This window comes from Urocitellus parryii, chromosome 3 (assembly GCF_045843805.1).
Source record: "Urocitellus parryii isolate mUroPar1 chromosome 3, mUroPar1.hap1, whole genome shotgun sequence".
Classification (NCBI taxonomy): Eukaryota; Metazoa; Chordata; class Mammalia; order Rodentia; family Sciuridae; genus Urocitellus; species Urocitellus parryii.
The window spans coordinates 186,070,095-186,083,779 of NC_135533.1; the positions used below are offsets into that span (position 1 = coordinate 186,070,095).

Sequence of the window (13,685 nt, forward strand, 5' to 3'; positions counted from 1 at the left end):
GCGTTGCTCGCGGCCGCGGCCGTTGGGCCGAAAGCCGTCTTCGGGGGCGCCCTCTAGCGCGTCTTTTTTTCTCCGCGTCCACCCGGTATCCGAGCGTGGGGTGCGAGTCGGCTCAGCCTAATAACGCCTTAGGGGTTGTCGCTGTCGCCTCTGTGTGGCCGGGACCGGGACGCTCCCTGGGTTATCTGGGAGGGCGCTGTTTTAATCCCCTCGGCCTGTTGGAAGCACTTAGTGGGCGAATACCTCAGGGTCGCACAGTTATTCACTAAAGAACTCGGGTTCCAGCACACTGCTCGGCAGGTGGGATAGAGAGCGCCAAGATCTCGGCCGCTCCCCTAGAACTGTCAGCGCCCTGGGTTCTTTCAGCAGAGAAGACAGTCTTGAGCTGAGATGTCACAGTCTATGGGGTTCTCATAACGAACCCCCGAAGCTCTAGATCATTTCAGGCTAAGCAGGCAAACGAATGAACAGTAATTATAGGAAATTTATCCTCGGTAACCGCCAATTAGTATCACAGACGCCCCTGGCCACCTTCTCAAGTAGAGTTTTGTCAACTGGAGTCTCTCATCTGTGGTCACTGTTCTGGTAGAAGGTCTTTCTGCATCACGTAATAAATTAGCCCAACTGTAAGCTCAAGAGAATGGGTTCAATACAAGAGAATTTATTTGAAGATACGTTTTCATAGTTGTTAAGCCTGTCTTAAAATTTAAATTGAAAAGTCTCAGCTGTTGCCAATAAAGGCCACAACTTTGTTACATGGTAGTCGAGAAAATACTTTAGAATTTATATTAATGTAATGTGGAAGGAGATCCATTCGCCTCAGTATCTTGGAATGGAAGGTGGAAGAGAGCAGTGTTTTTAAGCAAGAATCGGTCCTCGGCGTATTTTGATTGTTTCTGTGATGCGCTTTCTGATTTTTTTTTTTTTTTTTAACTAAAAAGCAAACTATCAAACACTTTTGTTTTGGCCAGTTGGGTTTTGATAAATGTTAACAAAAGCAGTTGAGACACCCGAAGTCATCAAATAAAGCGATAATCTAACTTTTAATTTGAAGATGTAGAAATGTTTTCTATTTTTAAACATGATTTAGAAAAATTAGTTGTTGAAAAAGCAAGGAAATTATTTTTTCCCCCTCTCACGGTAAGTAAAGAGAAGTGACACAGCTCAATATTTTAAATTCTGGTGAGAGGGTCTATTTTTTTTTTTTTTTTAATATACACCTCCTGAATGTAACTATTTAAAAGCTGGACTTTGTTAATGAAATTATTTTCTTGATTGCAGTGCATGTTTGTGTTTACTATTTGTCAAGTTAAAACTTGTTAGTTTTTCCTGTGAGGGCATTGTGTTGCTGCTAGGTTATGACAAAATATAATCCAAATCTTTATTGCATTTAGCCAGAAATGGTCACCTTCCCCCAACTCCTAATCTTCTGCTTTAATTAACTTTGGTGAATAAAATAAATCATTAGAAAAAAACTTGTCTCACAGTTCACTTATAATCATGTATTTGTGTTACAATCTTACTACAAAGAAAAAATCCTCCAATAAGTTGATTAAAAGACAGTTTTCATAGGAGCATTTCATAGGAAAACAGAGTGGTTAAATCATCATTGTTAAATTAGATACCAGATAGAAAAGAATTTGCATGTCAATAGTTTCTTAACTGATAGCCAACTGGTTAGGTGAGTGGCTGGTTTTCCTAAGGCTTAATTCCATTGATTTTTTTTTTTTTTTTTGAAATTGCTTAGGCATTGTTTCTAAGGAATGCTCATTTTTTCCCAAAAGGGAGTTGTTAACTGCATCCTCCAACAAATTCTCTCTCTGACTAGATTTGGACAGTTTTTTGTATTTTTACATCATCATTACATTTCCTCTAGATACAAGTGTAATCTAAAAATTTCAAAACAATTGATTGCTTTAAAAAAATATATTTGTTGTAGAAGGTCGCCTCTTGTACCTTTTCCCACCTTCCCCCAACTCCTCACCAAAGTTCAGATGTTCGGAGTATGATATTGACTATCTTGGTACCTTTTTTCACTGGAGTAGGTTTGGATTTCACAGTAATATCAATAAAGAATATGGGCCCTGTCACAATTTCTGACTATGGCTCAGCCTGCTTTTCTTATTTTTAGGCAATGTAATAATTTTTTAGAGTTACTTCAGATTGTATTGTTCATTTGGCAATATGTAAAAATAATATAAAAAGCTTTTTTAAAAAAATTATGAATGTTGTGTCTATAAGCTATGAAGAATACTATAATAGGAAACAGTAAGAATGCCATTTTTGAGAAAAAAAATCTGAAGTGAATTTCTGCTAGTGGTTTAAATTGCATATTAATTCAATTAAATTAAAATTATACCACTCTGGGGGTCATTATTTTTCTGAGTACTATGCTCTATGGTAGATATTGTTCTTCAATGTCGGTGGAACAGATTTAAACTACCAGAACTGATAACTTGTGATAGCAGTGTCTATCTTCATATTAATACCAGCTTCAACATAATTTTATTGATGTTATTTTAAAAGCATTCTTCTCTCTTCCCCATGTGTCATTTATTCAGGTTAAGATAGAATTTTAGTGGCCAAGGTAAAGAGAATATTAAAGAATACTACCAAAAATGAAAAATGTGGTGTCTGGGCATACTTGGTATCTTCTGTCTTTCCTTCCAGCTCCCCCGGCCCACCCCCTCACACGGTGTGTGTGGACACATGTACACAAAGAGAGGGAGAGAGAAAGAAAAGGTTGTAAACTTAAAGTTACTATCATATTGTGTTTATACAAATGTGTGTGTATCTTAAAGCAGCAACCTTCAAATTGGGCAACACACATATCTTACCCTTAACCTTCATGTAACCTTAGCTTACAAGAAGACTTTCCAGGAGGTTAATGGGGAGGGTTTAACAGCATTGATTGTAAGTTGTTAACTTCCATTTTTTTGTCTCTGAGATTCATCTGCCCCAGAGTGTGCTAGACACCTTTCTGCTTCCTCTCATTATACCAATAAAGCAATGCCTTTCATCTGATCTAAATCTTGATAGTGTTGTATAGAGAGGGAATAACTTTGTAACATTTTTTATTTGTTTTAATTGTTATACATGACAGTATAATGCTTTTGTGCACTTTGTCCATAGATGGGCTATAATTTCTCATTTTTCTGAGTGTACATGTTACAGAATCATATTGGTTAGGTAGTCACATTTTTACATACAGTTATAAGGTCTGTTTCATTCTACTATCTTTCCTAAACCCATACCCCCCCATCACTTCCCTCTACCTAATCTAAGGTAATTCTATTATTCCCTAGTCTCCCTCCCCACCCCCATTTTATTGTGAATTAGCATCTGCATATTAGAGAAAACATTTGGCCTTTGATTTTGTGGGATTTGCTTATCACTTAGTATGATATTCTCCAACTCCAACCATTTACTGGAAAATGCTGCCTGAATGGCTATCACCATTGCTGCTGCCTTTGGTTCTGCTGCTGCCAGCCAGAGGGAATAAGTCTTAATGACTGGGTAGTTTATTTTTTGCAAAACTAGTTTCTTTCAGAAATATGTGAGAGGGACCAAATTGAGCTATCAGCTCATTATTAAAACTAATTTTTAATGGCAAACCCCAATGAGATTTTGGCTATATAATATAGGAGTTTAAAAAATGACAAATGCTATAACCAGAAACCTTTACACTCCCAAATATTTGAAATGGAATAATATAAAATGGATTAGCCTGAACCATGTGTCTTTCTAGTAATATGTAATATTCACTTTGGGGTATGTGACTTAATGGAGGGGATGAGGGGCAGAAGGGTCATAATCTAGTTTGCTATGACATGTATTTATAGTAAAAGTTTACTTTTGATATTTATAAAGATTATAATTTGTGATATGTTTGCTATTTGATCTATAGTGTTCAGTAATCGAATGACAATACTACAGAGAATTTTTAGAACCTATGTTCTTGGAAATTTGAAAATTGGCCTTTTTTGGTAGGGAAATGTGATAGGGTGATCAAAGTATTTTTAAATACTAAAATGTATTACATTGGTATAAGCTTATGTGGGAACTGAGATGAAATAAATTCAAGTAGAAAAGGGATGAGAAGTTCTTAAATGTTAAAAGAGATTTTATGTACTTTTCAAAAAGATGGATGTTGGCAGAATTATTATGGTATTTTTTTCCATTTACAAAAGTTATCTGTATACTTACCTCTAGCACCTAGTCTTGTACAGGACTTATAATCTGTGCTTCATTGATAACTTTTTGACTTGAAATACTTTTTTAGTTAACAGGAATTAGTTTCTGAAATATTTTTCCTAAAATAAAATATGAATATCATAATTGTATGCACAATATCTAAATGCAGTTATTTCCAGGCAGAAATATGTTGGTGAAGAAAAAGTAATGGTCCTTCAAAAGTTTGATATGAAGAATAGGGAGATGAAATATGGGAATAAACAACAGGAAAACAGCAACAGAAAATTCAATATTCACACGCAAAAGAAGGAAATTGGAGCATTATAAACAGAAATCAAATCAAAGTAGCTTAACACCTTAACCTATGTTAAATGTAAGATGAAAAACTAAAACTCAGAAACAGAAAAAAGGCTTTGTAACATTGTTCTTGGCAAAGATTTCTTGGATATAACTCCCAATGTACAGGCCAACCCTCCCACCCCCCCCAAAAAAAAAACACCAAAAAAAGCAAAAGTGAACAAGTATGACTGTTTTCAAACTAAAATGTATCCATCTAGCAAAGGAAACAATCCCAGTGAAAAGACAACCTATAGAATAGAAGGAAATATATGCAAAACATGCATCTGATAAGAAGTTAACATACAAAATATATAAGGAATTCATACAACTCAATATCAAAACACCAAGTAACCTGAGGGACTTGAGTTTACATTTCTCTAAAGAAGGCATTGAAATGGTCAATAATTCTATGAAAATAAGCATAGCATCAGTAATTATCCAGGAAATGGAATTCAGAAGCTCAAAGATCACCACACACCTTATCAGGATGGACATTTTCAAAAAAAATCTTAAAAGTAATTTATGTTGGCAAGAAAGTGAACAAATTGGCATCATCAGATGAATGGATGAATAAAATGTGGTGTACATGTACAATAGAATATTATCAGTCTTAAAAATGATGAAACCATATCATGCAACACCATAGATGAAACTAGAGAATACCAGGCTACATAATATAAGCCAGATACTGAAAGATGAATACAGCATTATTTCACTTACGTACCATATGTAAGTAGTCAATCTCATAGTAGTAGAAAGCAGAATGGTGGCTGCCTGAATTGGGGTTGCTGAAAATAGAGTTGCTGTTCATAAGATATAATTTCAGTAGCCATAAAAGATGATAAAAGTGAAGATGAAAAAGTTCTAGAGATTTACTGTTTAATGATGTACATATAACTATTATATTAAAAAAATTTAAGAGGGTAGATTTCATGTTATTTTTTTAAAAAAAGGCATCAAATAGTAATAAAAATAGTGAAATGGAATCCAAAAAATGGGAAAAGTTACTGGGAACAAGTAGAAACAGCAAAAACAAATACCTGATAACCAAGATATATAAAGTTTAGAATATTAAAAGCATAAAGACAACCAGATAGAAAAGTGAGCAAGAGACTGGGGCAAGTATTTTATCGAAGAATTTTCTAGAGACCAAGATAAATTCCTCTAGCTTTTTTTTTTTTTCTTATAATAGTACCAGGCTTAGTCTTATTCTTAGTCCTTGTTCTATACCTTGAGTGAACACATTAGTTCTTCTAATTTCCTATGTTCTGATGCTTTTACATTCTGATGCTTTGCTAAGCCTAGAATCATCGCCCCTCGCAAATAATAGCCCAATATTTAGAGATAGAAAATAACTGGCCTAGGAGTGTACTTTTCAAATGGAAATCAACCAATCAGGAGGCCACATTTCTAACTACCTTTTGCATGCTCTTACCATGCTGCTATTCACTTATGGTAATGAACCTAGGGCCAAGTAACAAAAAACTCAAGATAGCCTCTAAGTCTCAGACCTTCTTAAAATTATTCAAACTATCCAGTTTTAAACCTGTTTTAAACTAACTTTTTAAACATGGAACCAAGTATTAGTGAATTAGTCTACAGTAGCTTCTTGGACACTAAAACAAAATAATTTCTTTATAACACAGGAGTTTTTAGAAGTTTTGATCACCAATTTTCACATCCAGTTTTGTTAGAAAAGGAAAATAAGCAAATCATGAAACTTTCATAGTCCAGTTATCTCAAGATATGATGAAGGTCTTAATAATAAATTTTTGGACTGGGGGTGTAGCTCAGTCATACAGTGCTTGCTTAGTACTCAAAATTCTTTAACATCAAAAAAATAAAACAAATTATTGACAAAACCACAATATATACAACACTATTACATTTTGAAGTGTATTCTTCTAATGTCTATACATTCTTTACAATCTTTTCTGTAACTTCTTTTAAAAATATTTAAAAATTTTGACTTTCTTTGTATTGTAATAATTTGCACATGCTATGATTCAATTGCCCTTTTTTAAAAAAGGAAGTCTAATTAAAGACAACAATTCCTTACCCTGTGGCATACATTAGGCCTTAAAAGCAACCATTTTAAAAAAAAAAACTGGCATTGTAGTTTTGCATATAGCTACCTAAATGCATGACCTTATTCTCTACTTGTTTGTGGCCACTGAGCCACAAACCTAGCCCTGTTTTGTATTTTGTTTAGAGACAGGGTCTCACTGAGTTGTTTAGTGCCTCGCTTTTGCTGAGGCTGTGGCTTTGAACTCTTGATCCTCCTGCCTCAGCCTCCTGAAGCCTCTGGGATTACAGACATATACCACCCTGCCCACTCTGCTTTTTAATTTATCAACTTTGGGCAATATTCACTCTATACTATAAATGGTGAAATTATAGCTTAATCTTTTTTTTATTCATCAGAGAAATATGCATTTATTTATTTTTTATTATTAGTTGTTCAAAACATTACAAAGCTCTTGACATATCATATTTCATACATTTGATTCACACGGATTATGAACTCCCATTTTTTACCCCGTATACAAATTGCAGATTCACATCGGTTACACATCCACTTTTTTACATATTGCCATAGTGTATGTTGTATTCTGCTGCCTTTCCTATCCTCTACTATCCCCCCTCCCCTCCCTTCCCCTTCCCTCTCCTCCCCTCCCATCTTCTCTCTCTACCCCATCTACTGTAATTCATTTCTCTCTCTTGTTTTTTTCCCTTTTCCCCTCACTTCCTCTTATATGTAATTTTGTATAACAATGAGGGTCTCCTTCCTTTACCATGCAATTTCGCTTCTCTCTCCCTTTCTCTCCCCCCTCTCATCCCTGTTTAATGGTGATCTTCTTCTCATGCTCTTCCTCCCTGCTCTGTTCTTAGTTGCTCTCCTTATATCAAAGATGACACTTGGCATTTGATTTTTAGGGATTGGCTAGCTTCCCTTAGCAAAATCTGTTCTAGTGCCATCCATTTCCCTGCAAATGCCATGATTTTGTCATTTTTTAGTGCTGAGTAGTACTCCATTGTGTATAAATGCCACATTTTTTTTTTTATCCATTCATCTATTGAAGGGCATCTAGGTTGGTTCCACAGTCTAGCTATTGTGAATTGAGCTGCTATGAACATGGATGTAGCAGTATCCCTATAGTACGCTCTTTTAAGGTCTTTAGGGAATAGTCCAAGAAGGGGAATAGCTGGGTCAAATGGTGGTTCCATTCCCAGGTTTCCAAGGAATCTCCATACTGCTTTCCAAATTGGCTGCACCAATTTGCAGTCCCACCAGCAATGTACAAGTGTACCGTTTTCCCCACATCCTCGCCAGCACTTGTTGTTTAACTTCATAATGGCTGCCAATCTTACTGGAGTGAGATAGTATCTTAGAGTGGTTTTGATTTGCATTTCTCTGACTACTAGAGATGGTGAGCATTTTTTCATGTACTTGTTGATTGATTGTGTGTCCTCCTCTGAGAAGTGTCTGTTTAGGTCCTTGGCCCATTTGTTGATTGGGTTATTTGTTATCTTATTGTTTAATTTTTTTAGTTCTTTGTATACTCTGGATATTAGGGCTCTATCTGAAGTGTGAGGAGTAAAAATTTGTTCCCAGGATGTAGGCTCCCTATTTACCTCTCTTATTGTTTCTCTTGCTGAGAAAAAACTTTTTAGTTTAAGTAAGTCCCATTTGTTGATTCTTGTTTTTAACTCTTGTGCTATGGGTGTCCTATTAAGGAATTTGGAGCCCGACCCCACAATATGTAGATCGGAGCCAACTTTTTCTTCTATCAGATGCAGAGTCTCTGATTTGATATCAAGCTCCTTGATCCATTTTGAGTTAACTTTTTTGCATGGCGAGAGAAGGGGATTCAGTTTCATTTTGTTACATATGGATTTCCAGTTTTCCCAGCACCATTTGTTGAAGATGCTATCCTTCCTCCATTGCATGCTTTTAGCCCCTTTATCAAATATAAGATAGTTGTAACTTTGTGGATTGGTCTCTGTGTCCTCTATTCTGTACCATTGGTCCACCTGCCTGTTTTGGTACCAGTACCATGCTGTTTTTGTTACTATTGCTCTGTAGTATAGTTTGAAATCTGGTTTTGCTATACCGCCTGATTCACACTTCCTGCTTAGAGTTGCTTTTGCTGTTCTGGGTCTTTTATTTTTCCATATGAATTTCATGATTCCTTTATCTATTTCTACAAGAAATGCCATTGGAAGTTTGATTGGCATTGCATTAAACCTGTAGAGAACTTTTGGTAATATCGCCATTTTGATGATGTTAGTTCTGCCTATCCATGAACAGGGTATATTTTTCCATCTTCTAAGATTTTCCATTTCTCTGTTTAGGGTTCTGTAGTTTTCATTGTATAAATCTTTCACCTCTTTTGTTAGGTTGATTCCCAAGTATTTTATTTTTTTTTTGAGGATATTGTGAATGGGGTGTTTTTCCTCATTTCCATTTCAGAAGTTTTGTCACTGATATACAAGAATGCCTTTGATGTGTATGCATGTTGATTTCCGCTCTGATTTTAATTATTTCATGCCTTTATTTGCTGTTGTTTTGCTCTTCCTTTTCTAGGGCTTTGAGATGAAGTGTGAGCTCATTTATTTGTTGGTTTTTTTCTTTTTTTGAGGAATGACCTCCAGGCGATGAATTTCCCTCTTAAAACTGCTTTCATTGTGTCCCATAGATTCTGATATGTTGTGTCTGTATTTTCATTTATCTCTAAGAATTTTTTGATTTCCTCCTTTATGTCTTCTGTAACCCATTGATCATTCAGTAACATATTGTTCATTTTCCATGTGATGTCGGATTTTTCCTTCCTTCTTTTATCATTGATTTCCAGTTTCATTCCATTATGATCAGATAAAATGCATGGTATTATCTCCAACCCTTTATATTTACTGAGGGTTGCCCTATCGCATAATATATGGTCTATTTTTGAGAAGGATCCATGTGCTGCTGAGAAAAAAGTATATCCACTTGATGATATTTGATATATTCTATATATGTCAGTTAAGTCTAGATTATTGATTGTGTTATTGAGTTCTATAGTTTCTTTATTCAACTTTTGTTTGGAGGATCTGTCCAATGGTGAGAGAGGTGTATTGAAGTCACCCATAATTATTGTGTTGTGGTCTATTTGATTCTTGAACTTGAGGAGAATTTGTTTTATGAATGTCGCAGCACCATTATTTGGTGTATAAATATTGATAATTGTTATGTCTTGTTGGTGAATGGTTCCTTTTAACAGTATATAATGTCCTTTCTTATCCCTTTTGATTAACTTAGTCTTGGAGTCGATTTTATTCGATATGAGGATGGCCACCCCTGCTTGCTTACGAGGACCATGTGCGTGGTATGTTTTTTCCCAACCTTTCACCTTCAGCCTGTGTATGTCTTTTCCAATCAAATGTGTCTCCTGGAGGCAGCATATTGTTGGATTTGTTTTTTTAATCCATGTTACCAGCCTATGTCACTTTATTGGTGAGTTTAAGCCATTAACGTTTAGAGTTACTATTGATATATGGTTTGTACTTCCAGCCATGTTTGATTATTTATCTTTTTTTTTTTTTTAATTTGGTTTGTTTCTCCATGATTAGCTTTTCCCCCACCCTCTTGCATTACTGAGGTACTTCCCACTATTGTTTTTCATTTCTTCCTCGTGTAGTGTTTTGCTCAAGATGCTTTGCAATGCTGGTTTTCTGGCTGCAAATTCTTTTAACTTTTGTTTATCATGAAAGATTTTTATTTCGTTGTCATACCTGAAGCTTCATTTTGCTGGATACAAAATTCTTGGTTGTCATCCATTGTCTTTCAGTGTTTTAAATACGTTGTTTCAGGATCTTCTCGCTTTCAGCATCTGTGATAAAAAATCCATTGTTAACCTTATTGGTTTACCCCTGAATGTAATCTGCTTCCTTTCTCTTGTAGCTTTTAATATTTCCTCTTTGTTCTGTATATTGGATATCTTCATAACAATGTGTCTTGGCATTGGTCTACTGTGATTTTGTATGCTCGGTGTCCTGTATATATCTACAATTTGTACATCCGTTTCCTTTTTTAATCTCTGGAAAGTTTTCCATAATTATTTCATTCAACAGATTTCTCATTCCCTTGGTTTGAACCTTTATACCTTCCTCTATCCTGATGACTCTTAATTTGTTTTTGTTTTGCGTTATCCCATATCTCTTGGATGTTTTTCTCATGATTTTTTACCAGCCTTTCTGAGTTGACTAGACTCTTTTCAAGATGATATATTTTGTCTTCATTATCTGATGTTCTGGCTTCTACTTGCTTCACTCTGTTAGTGATACTCTCATTTGAGGTTTTAATTTGGTTTATAGTTTCCTTCATTTCTAGGATTATTGTTTGATTTTTTTTATAATCACTATCTCCTGATAAAGATGTTTATTTGCTTCTTTTATCTGTTTATGTAATTGATTTTCAATGTGTTCTTTCATTGTTTGAATTTGCTGTCTCATGTCCTCTTTAAGATTCCATTCCATCTGTCTAAGGTATTCCTTGAGTTCTTTATTTGACCATTTTTCTGATGCCTCTAGGTCCTCCTGTGTATTTAGGCTGTCCTGCATTGTTTGTACTCCTTTTCTTCCTTGCTTTTTCATGCTGCTCATGTTATTTCTTGTTCTGTTTGACTGCTGAGTTACTGTTTACTCCTATAAATTTATTTGGTTTTGTGTATCTCTGGGGTCTCTCTTTTGTGATGGGAGACTATGACTAGAGATTCTTTGTTTCTTAAACTGTGTACGGATTCTGATGGCATATAGCGGTCTGCGGTTTAGTCTTGGGACTTATATTAAGGTCGAATGATGTGATGGTATTGAGGTTGGTATCTCTTGGCAACCTTGGAAGGTTTCTCTACTGATGAGGGATATTAACAGGATAATGGTCTTCAGTATTTGGGGGTAGCTAGGGACTTGTCAGCACTATATAACGCCTCGGAACATTTACCTATAAATATTTAGTAAATTACACATAAACAGCATCGTGATGCTTGGGAGGAAAGGTATTAGAATGGGAGGGAAGAAGTCACTAAAGTAAATGAGAGTAAACAGGTAGAATTCAAGGAAAGGGGAATAAGGAAATTGAAAAGAAATGAAAAGACAAAAGAAAAAAATAGAAAATAAAAAATGAAAAAATTTATAAAAATAATTAAAAAAATAAAAATTAAAAAATTAAAAGCTATAAAAATAAAATAATTAAAAAAATAAAAAGAAAAAACATTAAAAAAATTTAAAAACTGAAGTCTTAGAGTTCGATTAATTTCTCTTCCAGTAGGTGGAGCTGTGCCCACGGGGCCAAGCTTCTCCTCTGTATACACAGGAACCAATCACTGTGAAGCCGCTCCTCCTCCCCGACTACGTTGTCTCCAATCCTTAGTGCCTAGGGCCTTTTCTTGTGTCTAGTCACTTCCCCACTTTTCCTCCAACCAGGCCCTGCTCACCGGAGACACTCACCACAATACTGGCTACACACCATGTCTGCTGCTCCCGGAAGCCCTATTTTCTTGAAGGACTGGACACACTCTCCCTGCTTGCCATTCCCTCAGACCCTAAGGTTGTGTAGCTTGGGGCTAAGAAACCTCTGCGTATTTTGCCTGCCCTCCAGTAGCCACGCCCCCGGCAGCTGGTGCAAGAGACCTCAGTTGTCAGCGCTGGTGGGATCGGTAGCTGGGATCCCGAGCCGTGGGTCCCTCGCCGCTCCTGGTTCCCATGGTCTGACTATTGTGCTCACGGGAGAGCTGGGAGGGGCCCTTGAGGTTTCCCCACTGTGTGGAGAGGGAGGGCTAGGGGGTTACACACCTGCTGCTGCGGGTTTCAATGAAGTTATCTCCTCTGCCGCATTCTGGTGATGTCAGTTCTCTGCCATGGTGATATCCTATGCGAATGGCCACAGTTCTTTCCCTTTGCCGGGTGACTGATGCAACGGATGGGTCCTGACCAGCTCTCCCAAGCCCAGTCTCAATCCTGTGGCCACTGCCTATGAAGGCTTGGTTGGTATTAACCTCCGCAGGTTCAGGAGTAACCGACAAGTTGATTTAGCCCTGAGTCACAGCGAACTGGGGCCTGAATTCAGCCACTCCGGGCTCAGTGTGTGTTCTGAGTGGTGCAAACTGTTCGCCCCAGATCCACATCAACTCAGTATTGCCTAGTGATCCTGAGCAAACAGCATTTAGACGGTTTAAGACTCCCTATGCCCGAGCAGCTGAAGAGGTCAGAGACTTGATCTCTTTGCGCCCGCCGCCATGTTGGATCCTAGCTTAATCTTTATATTTACGTTTTTTCTGTGTACCTGAGGGCTTTTTTTAAGCTTACATTGATGCACAAATGTATTGTTCCTTACAAAGCCAGCTGGTCTGCTTAGATAACTATTTTTCTTAAAAATCTATTCTTGTAAACAATGACTCAAAAACAATTCTTGTATCAAGATCATATACACCAATAACTCCTCGAAATCATGTCACATTTTAGTCCATATTCAGATGATAAATTTGATGTTTATGCTTTTTGTCTTGCCTGAAGTTTTGTCTTCAATTTTTTTCTTGCTGAAAAAGAAACATATCTTCTTTATCATATTGTATGATGTTTCACTTTCTTCCTGATTTTTATTGATATAATGAAATGCATCCTACTTCTTTAATTTTTTTCTCTTTTTTTTAAGAACCTTCTTTTCAAAACCTTATAGAGCCTCACATGCTTTTCAAGGAAGATTGTTTTCCATTTTTGTTGTGGAGTTCTCTATAGTATATTCTGTATTGAAGCTTCCTGGGCACCATTTCATTTGGCCAGACATCTACCCCCAGTTTCTTTCAGAATGTAGTTGAAATTCTTTGTTCAATGATGACTTCTTAAGCTACTTTTTGTCCTCTATAGTCTGTATATTTTTCTTTTATGTTTTAATTGTAATTTAAATGGAAAGGAATGAACAGAACTAGACTATTCGCTTTCTTTTATAATATGATATTTTTATATTATCATTAAATGTCTATTCTAAGCATAGGTATGGTTCAGTTTTCAGGCTGAAATTATATTTTTTTATGTACCTATCAATTATGTAAATAGTTAATGAAGTTCAAAGTGAAAATAATGCCATTTTTCCAGCTTGGCATCACTAGATGATC

The 13,685-nt window shown here is 36.1% G+C and overlaps 1 protein-coding gene across 1 annotated transcript in view; it reads left to right on the top strand.

The window, feature by feature from the left end:
* Window positions 1-13,685, top strand: part of Zcwpw2 (zinc finger CW-type and PWWP domain containing 2) — a 125,282-nt gene that overhangs the window by 237 nt on the left and 111,360 nt on the right. The window lies entirely within an intron of this gene.